This window comes from Ranitomeya variabilis, chromosome 2 (genome assembly GCF_051348905.1).
Source record: "Ranitomeya variabilis isolate aRanVar5 chromosome 2, aRanVar5.hap1, whole genome shotgun sequence".
Classification (NCBI taxonomy): Eukaryota; Metazoa; Chordata; class Amphibia; order Anura; family Dendrobatidae; genus Ranitomeya; species Ranitomeya variabilis.
In genome coordinates this window covers 733579347-733593457 of record NC_135233.1, presented here as the reverse complement: position 1 = coordinate 733593457, position 14111 = coordinate 733579347, and positions in this window count along the sequence as shown.

The following is a 14111-nucleotide window of genomic DNA, read 5'->3' as shown; positions in this document are numbered from 1 at the left end:
ACACCTATACTCACCTACTTTGCTCAGAAAACACGACTCTATCACTCCATACAGTTAGGGTATGTGCACACGTTGCGGATTTTGCTGCGGATCTGCAGCGGATTGGCCGCTGCAGATTCGGAGCAGTTTTCCATGCGTTGTACAGTACCATGTAAACCTATGGAAAACAAAATCCGCAGTGCACATGCTGCGGAAAATACCGCATGGAGATGCTGCAGTTCATTTTCCGCAGCATGTCAATTCTTTGTGCGGATTCCGCAGCGTTTTACACCTGCTCCTCAATAGGAATAGGAATAGGTGTAAAAACGCAGGTGAAATCTGCACAAAAAATGCAGGAAATCCGGGGTAAATCCACGGGTAATCCGCAGGTAAAACGCAGTGCGCTTTACCTGCGGATGTTTCAAAAACGGTGTGGAAAAATCTGCACACGAATCCGCAATGTGGGCACATAGCCTTACTGAGTCAGCAATGTTAGTGATTTTATGCACTATGTCCCTTATGGTCTGCCACTTCATATCTGAACTTCGTGGTCTGCCGCGTCGTATCTGAGCTTCCACTTTTCAATAATATGACTTTATGGTTGATTACGGAATATTTAGAAAGGAAAAAAAATCACAACCTGACTTGTTATAATGATGGTGGTATCCCATTATAGTGCCACTATTGAATCCATTGAGCTCTTTAAAAAGCCCTATTTTCTTTCACAAATCTTAGTAAAGGCAGACTTGCCCAGGGGCTCCTTTTTATACATGTGCAGTATATCAATGAATTCCGCAGAATGTCAGCATATATATGTCTGCCATAAGAAGGATGTGACATTTTTACTACCACAAAATTGACTACTAATATTTCTTGACAGAAGCGCAATTTCCTTCATCAGTAAACAGACAATTCAAATATATATTTTTTTCTGACTGCTGGAACTTAAAACATGGCCCTAAACATAGGACTGGCCCTAAACCCACCCTCCATCATAATATCGTCTTCTAACATAAGCAGAACAGTGCTGATCTTTCAAGAGCTGGATACAGGGCAGTCAGTGATGGAATCTGTGGAGCTCATTGCATCAGATCTTGTGTCACTGGCTGCTATGTGTGCTGAGATGAAGTAACAATCAGGCTAGGGCTACACGGTGACATGTGTCCCATGACGCTGATATTGCAGCGATACGTTACAACGCTAGATGGAAGGATTTCTTATGGTGTTGCATTGTGACCTGCATCTGGGAGTCTCAAATGTTTCCAAATGTGTTGGATTTTATGTCAAATTGCACAAGACGCACAACATAGATAGGCTCCAATAGAAGTCGCACAAAACATGGAAATTATCTGCAACATGCCTGTTTTTATTTACAGCACAATCGAAGCTCTACAATAGTCGGGAGACACCAAATCGCAGACAAGTTGTTTTTTGTCACGCGACTTTTCAGAGACACTCATCACTGTGTAGCCCCAGACTCATTCAAATAGTGCTACATCTATTAATGATTGATCTGAAGGTCAATTGTCACTTTGACAAGTTGACAATGACACATGGCTTCTCATTTAGGTGCTAATTGAATTACTTCTTACCTAGGTCTTATATCACCTACTTAGACTTAAAGGGAACCTGTCACCACGTTTTTGGAAGATGGGATAAAAATAGCGTTAAATAGGGGCAGAGGTGGGCATTACATTAGTGTGTTTGTTATGCGTTTATTACCCACCTAAGTTGCCGAAATACCTTTGCAAAGTCTCCGTTTTCGCCTGTCAATCAGGCTGGTCTGGTCAAAAGGGCGTGGTGTCTTCCCCCAGATTTTGCGTAGTTTTCCGTTGGTGGCGTAGTGGTGTGCGCATGCCCAAGGTCCCGAATCCTCTGCCAGGGGATTTAAAAGAGCGCGCTGTTCGTTATTTCATTGGTGATCGGTGGGCGCGGCCATCTTCCTTTGGCCGCGCGTGCGCAGAAGCGGCGCTCTGCTGGCCGCGGCTTCAGGAAAATGGCCGCGGGATGCCGCGCGTGCGCAGATGGATATCGCGGCGGCCATTTTCCTGAAGCCGTGGCCAGCAGAGCGCCGCTTCTGCGCACGCGCGGCCAAAGGAAGATGGCCGCGCCCACCGATCACCAATGCAATAACGAACACCGCGCTATTTTAAATCCCCTGGCAGAGGATTCGGGACCTTGGGCATGCGCACACCACTACGCCACCAACGGAAAACTACGCAAAATCTGGGGGAAGACACCACGCCCTTTTGACCAGACCAGCCTGATTGACAGGCGAAAACGGAGACTTTGCAAAGGTATTTCGGCAACTTAGGTGGGTAATAAACGCATAACAAACACACTAATGTAACGCCCACCTCTGCCCCTATTTAACGCTATTTTTATCCCATCTTCCAAAAACGTGGTGACAGGTTCCCTTTAAGGTACCATCACATTAAGCGACGCTGCAGCGATATAAGACAACGATGCCGATCACTGCAGCGTCGCTGTTTCGTCGCTGTGTGGTCGCTGCAGAGCTGTCACACAGACAGCTCTCCAGCGACCAAAGATGCCGAAGTCCCCGGGTAACCAGGGTAAACATCGGGTTACTAAGCGCAGGGCCGCGCTTAGTAACCCGATGTTTACCCTGGTTACCAGTGTAAATGTAAAAAAAACCAAACACTACATACTTACATTCCGGTGTCTGTCGCGTCCGCTTCCCTGCACTGTGTAAGCGCCGGCCCTAAAGCAGAGCGGTGACGTCACCGCTGTGCTTTGCTTTACGGCCGGCACTGACACATTCAGTGCAGGAAGCTCTGAGCAGCAGCACGGACGCCGGGGGACGTTACAATGGTAACCAGGGTAAATATTGGGTTACTAATCGCGGCCCTGCACTTAGTAACCCGATGCTTACCCTGGTTACCATTGTAAAACATTGCTGGCATCGTTGCTTTTGCTGTCAAACACAACGATACACGCCGATCTGACGACCAAATAAAGTTCTGAACTTCTAGCTCCGACCAGCGATATCACAGCAGGATCCAGATCGCTGCTGCGTGTCAAACACAACGATATCGCTATCCAGGACGCTGCAACGTCACGGATCGCTGTCGTTATCGTTGTTAAGTTGTTCAGTGTGAAGGTACCTTTAGGTTAATCATGATGCATGAGTATGAAATCAGATAGATGCTTCTTACTTTTTCAGCATTTTTAAATGCTTGAAAAAAACAGTGTGTGAACGCACTCTTCAACAGTGTGTATCTTTGCATGGATTGAATGAAAAGCAGAATACCACTTACAGACATTGGGCCTGATTCATCAAGATCGGTGGTTTTCACGCTGGTCTTCATGAGGAGATGCGCTGGGGTCAGATGCTCCTGATTTATGAGGATGTGGCAAGTGTCTCTTCATAAATCAGGAGCATTGGACAAGTGAAATACACCTATGTGTGCACCATGCCACAAATCCTACTCCAATCAGTGCTGTAGTAATATTTGTGGCGTAGTGAATGCCGCTGCTCTTCACGAATTTGATGTGCAGTGCTCACCGGACCCCATCCCGCCCCAACTCAGGTCAATTTGTCAGAGATGGATGAAAATGGCCTTGAGTTACACCAAAATGATGAGACTTTTCAAAGCTTTATATGCTTAAAATCTTTGATGAATCAAGTCCATAGTGACTGACAAGGAATCATGGGATACATTTTTCTTCTTTTAAGAATGTGCTGAAGTTCTCAGATCATTGGCTGAAGCTTTAAAGGGATTCTCCAGGACTAGATTACTGTTTGCTATGGGCCTAAGAACTAACTGGCAGGAGTGGACTGTGACTGCTCTGTTCTGGCAGAGATCTGTACTACCTGCCTGTGTTCAGCAGCTTCCACTGACGTCACGTCAACAGAGCAGCAGCTTCTCTTCTGCTCTGTTCTGTTGATGAGAAGTGGGCTGTCAATTAGCATGATGTCAGAAATCACGCCCCGTCTGCAGAGCAGCCCGGAAGAGAAAGAGCTGCTGTTAACGTGGAGCAGCTGAATGGGCAGTCAGTGATCGCTTTGAGACAGCACCGGATAGAACAACCAGGTAGATAGCAACTACCTACTTGTTTGTTTTCTGGCTTTTCAAAAAAATAACATAGTCCTAAATAACCCCTTTAAAACGATTGTCCTATCATGAAACTAACCAGAGCAGCTTGATTGCAGCTTCCCTTAGTAATGACAGCTGATTAGGAGTGCCAGAAGCCAGACATTTTATGTGATGAAAAAAACTTGGGGACATAATATGCAGCTGTCCTGATGTGATATAAATGTAACCCCTGTGGGGGGAGACTGATGTACAGAAACTGAGTCTGATAGGAGCAGGCATTGTCTCTCAGTAAGAGACATTAATTCCTGCATAGCTGCATTCCATTGGAAACCTGAAAGAGGAGGAGCAGCAGCAGAGGACTGGACTAATTGGCTGAGCAAGCTGGAAGGGAGGGAGAAGGGACAGTACTTAGAGGACATGATGTTGGTCAGCCATTACTGAGGAGAGCCAGCAGTCATCCAGAAGGAGAGCACTGTGAGGATTGATAGTTCTGCAGCTCCATGTGAGAGGAGAGTGTGCTTTGGAGCTGAACTACAACTACAGACCAGCCAGGGTTGCCCACCTCCTCTTGGCTTCCCATCAAGGAGAAGAATTCTGCCGTGCATCTCTAAGCAACCGAATCCTAAAGCCCCAGGCTGGAACACTGTGTGACTGTTGAACTGCCACATCAAAGCTTGCTGAGACATGTGGTTCCACTGGGGAGAAGTAAATACGAGTTATTTACAAGGAAGCATTGCTGGGACTTGTGGTTCAACACCCTAGGAATTGTAATAGGATCAGCCGTGGAGGGGATCTTTTTCCTATGGCATTATGTGCACCAACGTAATCTGCAAGCGTGCCAACACCCATGGCAACTGGACCTCAACATTGAACTTTGTTGTCTCCATTGCTACAGCCATTTATAGCTTAAGCAGTATTAGTTAGGAGTGTGCATGTTGCGATTTAAATGGGAAGTGTTATCCCTAACATTCAGGTTAACGGCAAACCGTATATTATATTTGTATGTTTGTTTTATTGTTACTTGATATTTCCCTTACAATATTCACAATTTATCAGTTTATCACTTTATAAATAAACCTGTTACTTGTTCCAACCTCATCTCTTCTGAGTGTATACAGAGTGTGGACAGAGGTTTCCCGAGTTGACCCCTGGCAGTAGAGGAAACCCCCCTGCATCCCACTACAGCTCCCAGCAAGTTTCACTGAGCCACATTGAGGTGATTGAGGTGAGAACTACCAGACACCCTGTGCACGAAGGTGGCTTAAATGGGTGTTACATAAACAAAGCCATATTTAGCCCAATTAATGTATCTTGATCTGCAATAATAATTATGCAGAAGAAAGCCACACTAAGGCCGAGGTCACACTCAGCGTAGGGAAATATGGTCTGTTTTTTACAGGCGTAATAAGAAGAAATGATCCCAAAACAGTGATCCGTATGTAATCCGTAGGAAGGGTGTGGCTGCGTATTTTACGCATGTCATCCTCCTTGTGTAATCCGCATGTCATCCGTAATGCGTTTTTTTTCACGCAACCTTATAAAATGGACATTTAACGGTTTTGTGGCCTGAAATTAATTTAAATCATCAGCATCATCCCTATTTAAGGCCTCTACAACAGGTGGCACCCTCCCATATGGCTATTTTGTGCTGTGCTTGTGTAGGTGTTTTGGTAGTACTTGGTCAACATGTGTGACCTCCTACTTTTCACACCAACTCAGCGGATGTTATTTAATTGGGTGCTGTCACGCCGTTTTGGGCAGCCATACCCCGTCATAGTGGATCCGCAAAGGAGGAGAAGAATTTGGGTGCATCCACTTTTTCGGCAACACCTCACTAAAGGGCATTTTCATAGGCTGTATACAGCTCTGCGGACACATCCGGACAAATTCTTTCAGTACTGTCGCATGACAATACCCACCTTTGATATCTTGTTGGAGACAGTACGTCCAGGAATTACGTATCAAGGATACCAGGATGCGGAAATGCATATCCACAGAGGAGCGTCTTCTCCTTACATTATGGTATGTATTCACCATCCTCACATACTGTATGTTGATGATGTTTTTTTTCCTATTTTGACTTTCCTAGCATCTGATTTAAATTATATTACTAAATTAAACCAAAATCAGATACAAATATGTAGTTATTGTAAAATGTAAGTGGCCAGTGTACATTTTGGAAGGTACACTGGTATCCTGCCTTTTTATAGCCTCATATTACTTGTCTTTACTATGCTTTTTATCACGCATTGTTACTTTGCTAATATATTTTTTGGTCATGTGCTTTCAGCTTCCTGTCAACTGGATTGTATTATGCCGGAATACAATAGGGCGGTCCACTATTTCCGGCATAGTGCGGGATACATGTATTCAAATATGGAAAAAACTACATGAACTTGTGATGCCGGAGCCCAAAAGGGAGGATTGGCTGAAAATAGCCCGTGGATTTAATGACTCTTGTGATTTTCCTCACTGTATTGGAGCACTGGATGGGAAACATATCAGGGTGCATAAGCCGCCGAACTCTGGGTCCCAATTCTACAATTATAAGCAGTTTTTCTCTGTAGTTCTGTTAGCTGTAGTTGACAGTAACTACAGGTTTATAATTGTAGATATTGGGGCCTATGGTCGGACTGGAGATTCTAGAGTCTTCAATTCGTCCATTATGGGTCGGCGGCTACGTGAAAAGCAGTTTGTTCTCCCACCACCACGACAACTCCCAGGCTCCAATGCTGAAGCAGTGCCATATATACTTGTGGCAGATGAGGCCTTCCAATTGACCAGGCATGTCATGAGGCCTTATCCCTGGCGCAACCTGGACCACCGGTGCCGGGTGTCTAATTTGAGACTTTCACGGGGGCGGCGACCGGTGGAGTGCGCCTTTGGCATTCTGTGTACCAAATGGCGGGTTCTCCAGTCTGCCATTCAGTTGAGTGAGCCAAATGTGAATGAAGTAATAAAAGCTTGTGGTGTTTTACACAACTTCACAAGAATTCTTGAGTGTTCCTCAGCTGACAGTGGTGAAGGCATGTGTTATGATCCTAGTGGCAAGGATCGCAGGTCGGACTAGCTAAGTAACTGAACAGACTACTAGCTCTGGGGAAGTGGTAACTAGATTGACCGCAACCTGATCCTATCCGCAAACAACTATAGGCAGCCGTGAGACGTTACCTAAAAATCCTAGACGTCTCTTCACGGCCTGAGAAACTGACTATTCCTGGAGGGAAAGAAAGTCCTCTCTTGCCTCAGTGGAATGCCCCCAAAGATATAGAATAGCCCCCCACAAATATTAACGGTGAGTTAAGGGGAAAGCACAAACGCAGAGATGAAATCAGATTTAGAAAATGAGGCCCGCTAATACTAGATAGCAGAAAATAGGAAGGGAACTGTGCGGTCAATAAAAAACCCTATTCAAAATATCCACGCAGAGATTGCTCGAGCCCCCGCACCAACTAACGGTGCGGGGGAAGCAACTCCGTACCCCAGAGCTTACCAGCAAAAAGAAATCACATATTAGCAAGCTGGACTAGACTCATCATACACAGAAATCATATTGCAGGCAGATGAGCAAAAAATATTCAAACAGAACTTAGCTTATCCTGAAGAGGCAGAAAACGAGATAATCAGGAGTAATCAGAATAGCACTGAATACATTGACAGCCGGCAACAAGTGGAAGTGAAGCAGAGCTAAATAGGAGCCTCCCTGGTGAATAACGAGGCAGCTGATCCAGCCAGACCCGCAGGATAATAAACCAAACCACCAGGGGGAGCCAAAAAACCAAAGTCACACAATACCATCTGTGACCACAAGAGGGAGCCTGAAAACGGAGTTCACAACAGTACCCCCCCCCTTGAGGAGGGGTCACCGAACCCTCATCAAAACCCCCAGGGCGATCAGGGTGAGCCACATGGAAGGCACGAACCAAATCGGCCGCATGAACATCAGAGGCGACAACCCAGGAATTATCCTCCTGGCCATAGCCTTTCCACTTAACCAAATACTGAAGCCTCCGTCTAGAAATACGAGAATCCAAGATCTTCTCCACCACGTATTCCAATTCTCCCTCAACCAGCACAGGGGCAGGAGGCTCAACCGAAGGAACCACAGGCACCACATACCTCCGCAACAACGACCGATGGAACACATTATGAATAGCAAACGATGCCGGGAGGTCCAAACGAAATGACACAGGGTTAAGGACTTCCAAAACCTTATAAGGACCGATAAACCGAGGCTTAAACTTAGGAGAGGAGACCTTCATAGGAACAAAGCGAGAAGACAACCACACCAAATCCCCAACGCGAAGTCGGGGACCCACACAGCGACGGCGGTTGGCAAAGCGCTGAGCCTTCTCTTGTGACAGCTTCAAATTGTCCACCACATGATTCCAAATCTGATGCAACCTATCCACCACAACATCTACTCCAGGACAGTCAGAAGGCTCCACCTGACCCGAGGAAAAACGAGGATGAAACCCTGAATTACAAAAAAAAGGCGAAACCAAAGTAGCAGAACTAGCCCGATTATTAAGGGCAAACTCGGCCAATGGCAAAAAAGTCACCCAGTCGTCCTGATCAGCAGAAACAAAACATCTTAAATAGGTTTCCAAAGTCTGATTAGTGCGCTCGGTTTGGCCATTCGTCTGAGGATGGAAGGCCGACGAAAAAGACAAATTAATGCCCATCTTAGCACAAAAGGTCCGCCAAAATCTAGACACAAACTGGAATCCTCTGTCGGAAACAATATTTTCAGGGATCCCGTGCAAACGAACCACATTTTGAAAAAACAGAGGAACCAACTCGGAGGAGGAAGGCAATTAGGCAAGGGCACCAAATGGACCATTTTAGAAAAACGATCACACACCACCCAAATGACCGACATTCTCTGAGAGACAGGGAGATCTGAAATAAAATCCATGGAAATGTGCGTCCAAGGCCTCTTCGGGACAGGCAAAGCCAACAACAAGCCACTGGCACGAGAACAGCAAGGCTTAGCCCGAGCACAAATTCCACAAGACTGCACAAAGGAACGCACATCCCGCGACAAGGAAGGCCACCAGAAGGACCTAGCCACCAAATCTCTGGTACCAAAAATCCCAGGATGGCCTGCCAACACCGAAGAATGAACCTCGGAAAGAACTCTGCTGGTCCATCTATCCGGGACAAACAGTCTCTCCGGTGGACAACGGTCAGGTCTATCCACCTGAAACTCCTGCAGCACTCATCGCAAATCTGGGGAGATGGCAGACAAAATCACCCCTTCACTGAGAATACCAGCTGGCTCTGAATCACCAGGAGAGTCAGGCACAAAACTCCTAGAAAGAGCATCAGCCTTCACATTCTTCGAACCAGGCAGGTATGAGACCACGACATCAAAATGAGGGAAAAACAACGACCAACGAGCCTGTCTAGGATTCAGCCGCTTGGCCGACTCGAGATAAATCAAATTCTTGTGATCAGTCAAGACCACCACACGATGCTTAGCTCCCTCGAGCCAATGTCGCCACTCCTCAAATGCCCACTTCATAGCCAACAACTCCCAATTACCAACATCATAATTCCGCTCGGCAGGCGAAAAATTTCTTGAAAAGAAAGCACATGGCTTCATCACAGAGCCATCAGAGCTTCTCTGCGACAAAACAGCCCCCGCTCCAATCTCAGAAGCATCAACCTCGACCTGGAAAGGAAGGGAGACGTCTGGCTGACATAAGACCGGAGCCGAAGAAAACCGGCGCTTCAGCTCCCGAAAGGCCTCCACAGCCGCAGGAGACCAATTAGTAACATCAGAACCCTTCTTGGTCAAATCCGTCAATGGCTTAACAACACCAGAAAAATTAGCGATGAAGCGACGGTAAAAATTAGCAAAACCCAAGAACTTCTGAAGACTCTTAACAGATGTAGGCTGAGTCCAGTCATGAATAGCCTGAACCTTGACTGGGTCCATCTCAATAGCAGAAGGAGAAAAAATGAAACCCAAAAAAGAGACCTTCTGGACTCCAAAAAGACATTTTGAGCCCTTCACAAATAAAGCATTGGCACGCAGGACCTGAAACACCATCCTGACCTGCTTAACATGGGACTCCCAATCATCCGAAAAAAACAGAATATCATCCAGATACACAATCATAAATTTATCCAGATATTCGCGGAAGATGTCGTGCATAAAGGACTGAAAGACAGAAGGAGCGTTAGAAAGTCCAAAAGGCATCACCAAGTACTCAAAATGGCCTTCGGGCATATTAAATGCAGTTTTCCATTCATAACCCTGCTTAATACGCACAAGGTTATACGCACCACGAAGATCTATCTTGGTGAACCAACTAGACCCCCTAATGCGAGCAAACAGATCAGATAACAATGGCAAAGGATACTGAAATTTGACCGTGATTTTGTTTAGAAGGCGATAATCAATACAAGGTCTCAAGGAACCATCCTTCTTAGCCACAAAAAAGAACCCAGCACCAAGAGGGGAGGAGGAGGGGCGAATAAGTCCTTTCTCCAAAGACTCCTTTATATAACTCCGCATAGCAGCATGCTCCGGCACTGACAAATTGAAAAGTCGTCCCTTAGGAAACTTACTACCAGGAATCAAATTTATAGCACAATCACAATCCCTATGAGGAGGTAGAGAACTGAGTTTGGGCTCATCAAATACATCCTGGTAATCTGACAAAAACGCAGGGACCTCAGAAGGAGTGGATGAAGCAATTGACACCACAGGAGCGTCGCCATGAATTCCCTGAAAACCCCAACTTGACACAGACATTGCTTTCCAATCCAGGACTGGATTATGAGTCTGCAACCATGGCAGGCCCAACATGACAACATCATGCAAATGATGCAATACAAGAAAGCGAATCACCTCCTGATGAACAGGAGTCATGCACATGGTCACTTGTGTCCAGTACTGAGGTTTATTCGTAGCCAATGGTGTAGCATCAATTCCCCTTAGTGGAATAGGGAATTTTAAAGGCTCCAACACAAAACCACAGCGCCTGGCAAATGAAAAATCCATCAGACTCAGGGCAGCACCTGAATCCACAAAAGCCATAACCGGGTAAGATGACAGGGAACAAATCAGGGTAACAGACAAAATAAACTTAGGCTGTAAAGTACCGATGGTGACAGATTTATCAATCTTTTTTGTGCGCTTAGAGCATGCTGAGATAACATGAGCTGAGTCACCACAGTAAGAGCACAACCCATTTTGCCGTCTATAATTTTGCCGTTCACTTCTGGTCAGAATTCTATCACATTGCATAGACTCAGGTGTCTGTTCAGAAGACACCGCCAAATGGTGCGCAGGTTTGCGCTCCCGCAAACGCCGATCAAACTGAATGGCCAGAGTCATTGACTCATTCAGACCTGCAGGCGTAGGGAACCCCACCATGACATTCTTAATGGCTTCAGAAAGACCTTTTCTGAAATTTGCAGCCAGGGCACACTCATTCCATTGAGTAAGCACCGACCATTTCCGAAATTTCTGGCAGTACACCTCTGCATCATCTTGCCCCTGAGAGAGGGCCAACAACGCTTTTTCAGCCTGGTTCTCAAGATTAGGTTCCTCATAGAGCAATCCAAGGGCCAGAAAAAACGCATCCACACTGAGCAATGCAGGATCCCCTGGAGCCAATGCGAAAGCCCAATCTTGAGGATCGCCACGCAAGAAAGAAATAATAATCTTAACTTGCTGAACAGAATCCCCAGAGGAACGAGGTTTCAAAGAAAGAAACAACTTGCAATTGTTCTTAAAATTCAGGAACCTAGATCTATCTCCAGAAAACAACTCCGGAATAGGTATTCTAGGCTCTGACATAGGACTGTGCACAACAAAATCCTGAATACTTTGTACCCTTGCAGCAAGATGATCTACACTGGAGGCTAAACTCTGGATATCCATATCAGCAGCTGAACTCAGAGCCACACCAAGATTAAGAGGAGGAGAGAAGCCAGACACACAGCAGCTAGACACACGGCAGCAAAAAAAAAACATCTCCAAGCTTCTTTTCTCCTGCTTCTGCCATGCAATTAACACTTTACCGGGCCGGCTGTACTGTTATGATCCTAGTGGCAAGGATTGCAGGTCAGACTAGCTAAGTAACTGAACAGACTACTAGCTCTGGGGAAGTGGTAACTAGATTGACCGCAACCTGATCCTATCCGCAAACAACTATAGGCAGCCGTGGAACGTTACCTAAAAATCCTAGACGTCTCTTCACGGCCTGAGAAACTGACTATTCCTGGAGGGAAAGAAAGTCCTCTCTTGCCTTAGTGGAATGCCCCCAAAGATATAGAATAGCCCCCCACAAATATTAACGGTGAGTTAATGGGAAAGCACAAACGCAGAGATGAAATCAGATTTAGCAAATGAGGCCCGCTAATACTAGATAGCAGAAAATAGGAAGGGAACTGTGCGGTCAATAAAAAACCCTATTCAAAATATCCACGCAGAGATTGCTCGAGCCCCTGCACCAACTAACGGTGCGGGGGAAGCAACTCCGTACCCCAGAGCTTACCAGCAAAAAGAAATCACATATTAGCAAGCTGGACTAGACTCATCATACACAGAAATCATATTGCAGGCAGATGAGCAAAAAATATTCAAACAGAACTTAGCTTATCCTGAAGAGGCAGAAAACGAGATAATCAGGAGTAATCAGAATAGCACTGAATACATTGACAGCCGGCAACAAGTGGAAGTGAAGCAGAGCTAAATAGGAGCCTCCCTGGTGAATAACGAGGCAGTTGATCCAGCCAGAACCGCAGGATAATAAACCAAACCACCAGGGGGAGCCAAAAAACCAAAGTCACACAATACCATCTGTGACCACAAGAGGGAGCCTGAAAACGGAGTTCACAACAGGCATGTTGACCAATGTGGGTAGGCCTACACCACAAGTCCTTCCTCAGCGGCGTCCCCTTTCTGGCCTAAAAGTTAGAGATATTTATACAAATTATTTTGTGTCTCTGGCAAGATAATGCTGTCTCTATGTTGTGATTTTATTTTTTTAACCTATATATACATCCACAAATATAAAATTATGTTACTTTATTGCGTGTTTCGTTTTGATTTTGATAGAGATTTTCTAAATGTTTGTGTATGGTGTAACAATAATTGGGCAAACAAAAAGAAATTGGCTTGTTAATTATATTTTATAAATTATATCATAAGCCAAATTTGGTATTAATAACACCATATTGCCATCATATGGCTTTTGTAAGCATTTAAACTTGGCCAAAGTAAATTAAATAACAAAAAAAACATTGCGATCACAGCAGATTAACAATTTGTATATATCAGACAAAAATTGCAACAAGAAAGAAAACATTTTTTAAAGATTATGATACATTGGTGGAGGTGATGGCGGCAGTTCGGGTTGCTGCTCTTGTGGCCTTTGTTGAGCCAATTGTCCTTCACCCTGTTGGTGTGATCTCTGTTGGGCCTGCTCCAAAATCTGGCCATGCTCAGATTGCCCAGTTGAGTACTGGCCATAAGGGTGGATACTATGGGCATCATGACGATAGTACAACTCACGTGAGTCATAACCCCCACCAATATGGCCATGTCTGTTGTGAATTCTGTTCTCGAACTCCCCCCTGTGGTTGTGAATGGTACTTCGGCGAGTTCTGTCCATGGACTCCCTCTGGTGGCTGTGAGTGGAGCTGCTGGTTCTGAGGTTCCTTCCCCAGCTGACCTCGTTTAGGCCTTGGCTGGCTGCTCTATTTAACTCCACTCAGATCGTTACTTGATGCCAGCTGTCAATGTCCTAGTACTGGTTCAGTTCTCTTGGATCTTTCAGATGACCTGTCTACTTCAGCAAAAGCTAAGTCCCTGCTAGCTTATTTGTTACCTCTGTTTTTTGTCCAGCTTGCTATCATGATTTTGTCCTGTTAGCTGGAAGCTCTGGGATGCAGAGTGGCACCACCGTGCCGTGAGTCGGTGCGGTGGTTTCTTTTGCACACTCTGCGTGGTTTTTGTTAGCTTTTTATGCTGACCGCAAAGATACCTTTTCTATCCTCAGTCTGTTTAGTTAAGCCTGGCCTCCTTTGCTGAAACCTGTTTCATTCCTGTGT